This window comes from Clarias gariepinus, chromosome 22 (assembly GCF_024256425.1).
Source record: "Clarias gariepinus isolate MV-2021 ecotype Netherlands chromosome 22, CGAR_prim_01v2, whole genome shotgun sequence".
NCBI classification, from domain to species: domain Eukaryota; kingdom Metazoa; phylum Chordata; class Actinopteri; order Siluriformes; family Clariidae; genus Clarias; species Clarias gariepinus.
The window spans coordinates 14167759-14176691 of record NC_071121.1 but is presented as its reverse complement, the minus strand read 5'-3'; positions in this window follow the sequence as shown (position 1 = coordinate 14176691).

Here is an 8933-nt window from a genome sequence, read left to right as displayed (position 1 = left end):
AGCATGCCAAATCAAAAATAGCTTCCAGAAAGTTGGTGTATCTATGTTAATGTCAACAATCAAGAGATGCCTTAACCAGAGTAAATATCAAGTGTAAATAATCAGTAAGCACATAACAGTACAGATGGAGATGGGCCAAAGCATATATTGAAAGCTGAAAGCACCCTTTCGAAAAACTAGAAATAAAAGAAGTGGAATGCTCTGCAATGACCAAGTCAGTCACTTGACCTAAATCAAGCAGGAATTTTACTTGCTTAAGGCAAAAAGAAAAAATTAGGGCAAAACACTCAAAGAACAATAATAAACTGAAGATAGCTGCAGAAAGGCCTGCTTCTCTAGGTAAGTGAAAAACCTAAGTAACTGGTAATGGCTATGGTTTCCAGACTTCAGGAAGTCATCGACTGCAAACGACTTTCAACTAAGTACTGTATAAAAAAACAATTTAATTTGTGATCATGTTAGTTGTCAAATTACTTTTGGTCCCTTCAAAAGAAGTGCACACAAAAAAAATGCTATAATTCCTACAGCGTTCAACCAATTTGTGTGTAAAATCTTAATTTAGGGCTCACATTGTTTAAATCATGTACAGTCTTCCCTGTCTTTCGGCTGTTCCCTTTCAGGGATCGCCACAGCGAATCATCTGCCTCCATCTTACCCTATCCTCTGCATCCTCTTTTCTCAAACCAACTAACTTCATGTCCTCTCTCACTGCATCCATACATCTCCTGTCTGGCAGTTCCAACCTCAGCATCCTTCCAACGATATATTCACCATCTCCCCTCTGAACATGTCCAAACCACCTCAATCCGGCCTCTCTGACTTTATCTCCCAAACTTGTAACTTTCAGAGGGTTGTCCCTCTGCTGAACTCATTCTTGATCCTATCCATCCTTGTCACTCCCAAGGAGAATCTCTACATCTTCAGCTCCGCTACCTCAAGCTCTGCCTCCTGTCTTTTCTTCAGTGCCACTGTCTCCAAGCCGTAGAGCATCGCTGGTCTCTCCACTGACCTGTACACCTTTCCTTTCGTTCTTACTAATACTCTTTAATCGCACAACACACCTTTTCTCCACCCATACACTACACTTTTCTCCACCCATTCCAACCTGCCTGTGCCCGCCTCTTCACCCCCTTTTTACACTCTCCATTGCTCTGGACCGTTGACCCTAAGTACTAAAAGTCCTGCACCTTCTCTACCTCTGCTCCCTGATGCCTCACCGTTCCTCATGGGTTCCTCTTATTCACACACTAACCTTCATTCCTCTGCTTTCCAGGGCATACCTCCACCTCTCTAAATTTTCCTCGACCTGTTCCCTGCTCCCACTACAAAGCACAATGTCATCTGCAAACATCATAGTCCATGGAGACTCCTGTCTAACCTCATCTGTCAACCTGTCCATCACCAAAGCAAACAAAAAGGGTCTTAGAGCAAATCCTTGATGCAGTTTTTAAATCATGTACAGTACATAATTTAAATCTCTAATATATTGAGGCCATCCACCTATCTATTTAGGAACCTCTGTAGTCCAACTAGGAACCGTGGAGTCCAATGGGGATTACATTGTACTGTATTTATTCCCATTTTTTGACTGTGTAGGACCTCTGGTCAACATTTACACAATACAGTCAATTTGGGAATAGTTGGGAACATTTGGGAACGCCATTTAACCTAATCTGCATGTCTTTGAACTGTGATAGGAAACCCACTGGTCACGGGGAGAACATGCAAACTCCATACAAACAGACCCTGAGAAGGGAATCGATCTTGGACCCTGGAGGTATAAGGTGACAGTGCTAACCAATAAGGCACCATGGACAGTATACAGTATCACAATAGACAGTATATTAGGGCGAGACAGGAATGATCGCTATCCATAGGGGGTGAAAGATACATGTACCAATGACTGCATCCATAGAATATACTGTACAGGTGGGAGGTGAATATTAGAAAAGGTTAACTGGGAGAAATATTTAGAAAAAGCAGGTAGAAACAAAGTCAGGCTAAAGAGGAGCTAAGCATAGAAAGAATGACAATAAAATCAAACAAGGCAAAATATAGGCTGTGATTAAGAAGTTACCATGAATGAAGGCACTAATGGTAGAAAAAGGTACAAAAATGAATAGTACAGTATAAAGGGAGCATTTAAAGTAGTCAAGAGGCATCACAATTCTTAAAGCATAATCCAATATAAACTAACCCAGGCAGTAGTAAGGAGAACAAAAAGACAAGCAAACAGACAGTGATGCAACAGAAGTGCTTCTCTAAAATAGGAGAGATATGGGGGGTGATTAAAATAAATAAATAAATAAATAAATAAAAAGATGAGAGGGAAATCATTGGGAGTGAGAAAGAAAAAACCAATGGCATTGTTAAGTCCGCTCTTTCGGGGCATTGCCACCAAATAATTTCACCTTGATGTGGAAGTGTTTTATAGACAAGCATCAGAAAGACTTTAGCGTTACAGAGACTAACTTACCTTACACTCAGTGTATGAGGGAGTGGGGGAGGAGAAATTAAGCAATAAAAAGATAATTAGTACTGTATTGGCAGAGCACATAGGCTAATTTTCACACCATTTAAGAATATATGGAAAAAAAAGAGAGACAAAAAAATAAAGAGAACACCCGTGTAGTAAGAGAAAAAGAACAGATTCAGAGGATACAGATTAGCAATGATTATACTGCAGTGGATTAACTGTTTGATGTTGGTATAAGCAGGGATAGTGCAATTTCTCTTTCTCGCTCACACTCTCTCTCTTTCTGTGTCTATTTGTGTGTATGTAGGAGAAAGAAAGAGAGAAAGATAATACAGTGATGGCCATCACTATATTAAGACAAAATATGCCATTTATTATATTTGTCCCAGGCGATTTCTAAGTCACTAATAAGTTGTCCACTTTTGCTGAAAAAATTGCTAAAACAACTTTTAAACAAATTGCGATCTTCTGTGGCAAATTTCTGTACATGATCTCCAGGAAGCATCAAGCAGGCATGGAGCAAGTGACACCAGAGAGGTGCAGATGTCTTTTCTGACTCTATGCCCAGCCAGATCCAGCAAGTTTTAAAGAATAAACTTCATAGGAAATATTAATTGTTGTACAGCAATTTCATTGCATAAAATAACAAATGATTCGTATCTTGATTGCCGTTATTTAAAAAAATAATAAGATTTGAGATTTTTGAGAGTGTCATTAAAACAGTTTTAAAAAATGTGAGCCAAATGTCATAAATGAAGGAGAGCATTGGAAAGTTATTGAAGCTATATAATAAAGTGTGTGAGAAGAGGGAAACTACCAGAAAGCTATAAAGAGGCAGTAATTATACAGATAAGAAAGAGAGGGAAAGATTAATATAAGTGCTGGAGAAAAGAGGTATGCTGGCCCCCAACCAAAGTGAATTCCATGAAGGATAAAAACACCATGGACCAAGTGATTTGTTTAGAAGATGAGATAAGGAAAGCCTAAGTAAACAAAGATACAGTTACTGCAGCATGTTTTGATATAAAGAGAAGCTAGGATATGTTTGGGAAAGAGGACTTATTAACCAAGCTGTACATAATGTGACTCAGGGAGCATGTTTAATTGGATTGTGGATATTTTGGAAGAACAATTCAGATGGAAAGAGTTTAGCTGTTTTTGGTGAAGTTGTGTCCACTGTAGTTTCAGATTTCTGTTCTTGGCTTCTCCATTTATTTTTTTTATTTTTAATCTGTGAATGGGAATGTATTCCACGTTGATAGGATCAGAGATATCAAATCAATATAAAATGGAAAATGGGACACTGCAGGGGAGTTTTATCACATTGATAAACATTTTTTGCTAATGTGTCAAAAAATTTAAGACATTATCCAGAAATTGCAAGAAGCAAATAACCAGGTGGAGGAACAGAAACCAAGCTTGGGATAAAATTTTTTAATGAAAAAAAAAAAACAGATTATGTAGTTTACAAGAAAAAAAAAATCGGAGCCTGTAATTTGACAATCTATGGGAGGAAAACAAACTAAAAGTTAAGACCTTTCATTTTCTGGAAGTGTATTTTGATTCAAAATCAGCATGTAGAGCATGTAAAAAATTTGGTAAGAAATGCTGGAAGGTAATAAAAGTCATGAGGTGTTTATCAAGATTGTATGTAAACCAAGATGTATATACTGTACTGTATGTGGTGTTACGTATGAATCAGCAGCAAACAGTATGTACTGGGGCAGTCAAAACTTCTCCGGTGTATCCAAGATGCAGGTAAAACGCCATTAGAGTTGAAATGGAAACAGTGTAGTGGTTGGCATTATTGCCTTGCACCTCCAGGGTCCGGATTCGATTCTCGACTAGGCTCGATTCCCTGCATGTTCTCCCTGTGATTGGTGGGTTTCCTCCGGGTACTCCAGTTTCCTCCCACACTCCAAAGATATGCAGGTTAGGCTAATTGGTGTTCCCAAATTGCCCGTAGTGTGTGAGTGAGTGTGTGTGCCCTGCAATGGATTGGCACCCTGTTCACTGTGTACCCTGCCTCGTGCCCTAAGCCTCCTGGGATAGACTCCAGGCCTCCTGCGAACCTGAAAACAGGATAAAGCGGTATAGAAGATGAAGGAGTGAGTGAGGTATGCTGGGAGAAAGAGCAAGGAACACTGGCAAGGTTACCAACAAATGGCAGTCTATAATAGATGATCTGGTTACTGGAAATATGAAGAGTAGACCTAGAGTTTAGGATTATAGGACATTTTACCTAGTCAGTTGTATTATAATCATAACAATAGTATGTACACTACCAGTCAAAACACACCTTCTAATTCCATGGTCTTTCCTGAATTTTATTTCTTTCTACATTGTAAAACAATGCTGAAGGCATCCAATATATGTAACAATCTTTTTGGAACCGTTGATAATGAGATGTGTCTGCTACTTATGCTCTGTAAAGCCTTCATTAAGTCTCTGATGTGAGGTGATGTTAATTGGTGATTTTTGAGGCTGATAACTCTAAAGAGACGGTTGAAAAAAAATAGAGAAATATAAATTATTTTAAACAAATTTTGAAAGGTTTTTTTTTTTTGAAAAGGCAAAGGGACAAGAATAAAGGCTGTAGGCCTTAAAATGCATTTTTAGCCATTTTTTGGTTTTGCTGTTTTTTAATAAACATACACCCACCTAAAGGACTATTAGGAACACCATACTAATACGATGTTTGACCCCCTTTCGCCTTCAGAACTGCCTTAATTCTACGTAGAATTGATTCAACAAGGTGCTAAAAGCAGTATTTAGAAATGTTGGACCATATTAATAGGATAGCATCTTGCAGTTGATGGAGATTTGTGGGATGCACATCCAGGGCACGAAGCTCCCGTTCCACCACATCCCAAAGATGCTCTATTGGGTTGAGATCTGGTGACTGTGGGGGCCATTTTAGTACAGTGAACTCATTGTCATGTTTAAGAAACCAATTTGAAATGATTCAAGCTTTATGACATGGTCCATTATCATCAGAGGATGGGTACATGGTGGTCATAAAGGGATGGACATGGTCAGAAACAATGCTCAGGTAGCCCGTGGCATTTAAACGATGTCCAATTGGCACTAAGGGGCCTAAAGTGTGCCAAGAAAACATCCGCCACACCATTACACCACCACCACCAGCCTGCACAGTGGTAACAAGGCATGATGGATCCATGTTCTCATACTGTTTACACTAAATTCTGACTCTACCATTTGAATGTCTTGACAGAAATCGAGACTCATCAGACCAGGCAACATTTTTCAGTCTTCAACTGTCCAATTTTGGTGAGCTCATGCAAATTGTAGCCTCTTTTTCCTATTTGTAGTGGAGATGAGTGGTACCCGGTGGGGTCTTCTGCTGTTGTAGCCCATCCGCCTCAAGGTTGTGCGTGTTGTGGCTTCACAAATGCTTTGCTGCATACCTCGGTTGTAACGAGTGGTTATTTCAGTCAAAGTTGCTCTTCTATCAGCTTGAATCAGTCGGCCCATTCTCCTCTGACCTCTAGCATCAACAAGACATTTTCGCCCACAGGACTGCCGCATACTGGATGTTTTTCCCTTTTCACACCATTCTTTGTAAACCCTAGAAATGGTTGTGCATGAAAATCCCAGTAACTGAGCAGATTGTGAAATACTCAGACCGGCCCGTCTGGCACCAACAACCATGCCACGCTCAAAATTGCTTAAATCACCTTTCTTTCCCATTCTGACATTCAGTTTGGGGTACAGGAGATTGTCTTGACCAGGATCACACCCCTAAATGCATTGAAGCAACTGCCAATTGGTAATTGTGATTGTTGATTAGATAATTCTAATAATCCTTTAGGTGAGTGTATATAGGGCCCAAGATTGTGCAGTACATTTTTTCAGCGCAACCTAGGCAATATGATGAACTAAATCTGACTGGGTCAAAAATGGGTCTTACAAAAAAATAGCAGAAGTACTCATGATCAAACATTTTTCGGGTTGTTTTTTTAACAAAAATCTTATTTTCAGAGCTATATATTTTTGCAATTTAAAACCCAAATGCACAGTTTAATGTCTGAAACCTCTCTATTAACACACACTAACAAGGCTTCCATAAAAGCATGCACACACACATCTATATAAATGTGCATTCGTCAGAACTCTTTCAATGATTGGAGGACCAGAAACCAGTCTCAGAAAAGTTTCTGTTTGAATGTCTGTCCAGCCGAATTTGTCACAGCATCATGTGAAACCGGCTGGACAGAATTTAATAAAACTTCTGGTCTGTCTTATTTGCCTGAAGTTAAGTCTGTGCTATAAATTCATTTAAAACGTTAATTAGAAAGAATATTATTATGTGCAGTTCCAGATTATGTCACAGCAGCCATTGTTTTTGGGGGGAATATAGTGCTTTTGCAAGTGTGTGTGGCTATATGCCTCACCCAACAGAGCCAATCACAGATATACACAGAGTACGCGGAAGACAGAAATTACTTTATTGCATCTACAAAGCGCCCAAATCCTCACGAAACACAAAAAAATGCATGACACAGCATGCCTTATTCCAAAAAAGGTATGTAACTTTTAAAAAACAGCCTTTAAAGATCTATGGACAGATCAATGTTTATTTATTGTGCAGGAAATTGAAAACCAGTTAAACTCAGATGTTTCTAAACCATGGTAATTAAAGCAGCAATGTGAAGCGCCGCTCTGAGATGAAACACGGGTCGTTAGAGCAAACTCTGAGGTAAGGGGGTGTAAAATACCCGAACTGAGACTTCAGTGTTATGCGCTTAAAACTAAATGTTGAGTAAAAGCAACAGTATGGACAGCTGTTTGCCGGATTTCATAATCTACTTTAAACAGTAGGAGTGTATTTGGCTGACGACAAAAGAAGTACAACTTATTGTAAACAAGGTGCAAGTATTTTGTATTTAACTTTACAAAATATTATTTTATTGTATTAATAAGTAAACAAAGGGTTTATGCTATACAGAAAGACAGGAAAACTGGAAGACATGTACGTGACGCTTCAAAGCTGATCAGCCTATTTTTAGCTTTAACCTTTTTATTAGCTTTTTATTCATAAAAACTCTTTACACGTCAACGATTGGTATTATCCTTTTTAAAATATATATATATATTTTATTGACCTATGCTGAGTTGCCGGCACAAATCTGTAGATCTACAGTATGCCACTTACTGGAGAGAAGATAATCGCTATCAGGACCAGAAGATGGCAGTAATGCAACACAATGGATGTCAATCATGCCAAATGAGAAGAGAAGGGAGAAAAAGTATGGCTCTGTTGTCATGCTGTTTGTGTAGTTCACCATTATGCTGTTGTTCTACTATTTGGTTTACTGATAACATTAAGCCTAGTCATAGTTTAGCCATCGTCATAGTTTTTCATGTTGCTGTTTGGATTTTGTTATACTTTTTGTTCATAATGTTTACACTTCACAGTAAAGAATAATTTGTACCTGCATCCTCCCGAGCCTCCATAATTACCTAGACTCCTTATTAACATCAATTAACATCAACTGTTATGCTGAACTGCCTGCTACCTAACACACAGTATGAATGCAGATCAATTCCTGCTCTCTGTTTCACTCAAATGAGGATGGGCTCCCTGTTGAGTCTGGTTTCTCTCAGCGTTTCTCCCTATTGCCATCTCAGGGAGTTTTTCCTTGCCACTGTCACCCTCGGCTTGCTCATCAGGGACTATCTGACCATTTTGATTCATACACATTCACATTCCATACAAACCTAAATAATTATTTTAATTGTGTAAAGCTGCTTTGCGACAATGACAATTGCTAAAAGCGCTATACAAATAAAATTTAAATGAATTGAAAACTATTCCTCACATTGATGGTACCATCACACCTATTTGTTTGTGGAAAAAATAGCTCTGCCTTATCCTCTAATCAGAGTTGTCAACAATGACACACTTCACATTCAGTATGTTACACAAAGGTTGCACTGAAGCTGCATGAAATGTATATTTTATATGGTATTGTGTATGATTTTTTAAGCAATTTTCAGGGTTAAAGGACACTGCATACAGCAACAGTCAAAAGTTTGGATACCTTCTAATTCAATTGTCTTTCCTAATTTTTATTTTATTCCACATGTAATATATGGCTGTTCATTTTTTGTTAGTTGGTAAGTTTTGAGGCTGGTAACTGTACAATAACTTTTCCTCTGAAGTGGAGGTAAGTTTTGGTCTTGCTTTCCTGGGATAGTCTTCATGAGAGCCAGTTTCATCATGATGCTTGATAGGTTTTGTTCCATTCCAGAACAGGTGACCGTCATGTCTTAAAATGTCTCTCTCTCTTTCTATCATGTATCACGCATGCGCTTCTTGTTTGTGATCACATGATCACAACTGAGCCAACGGTTTTTCTTTCTCTTGCGCTGCGAAACTGTGGGTAATCATCTCCTGGGTCTTCGTGCGCATCTCTCACTGGTATAATCAACA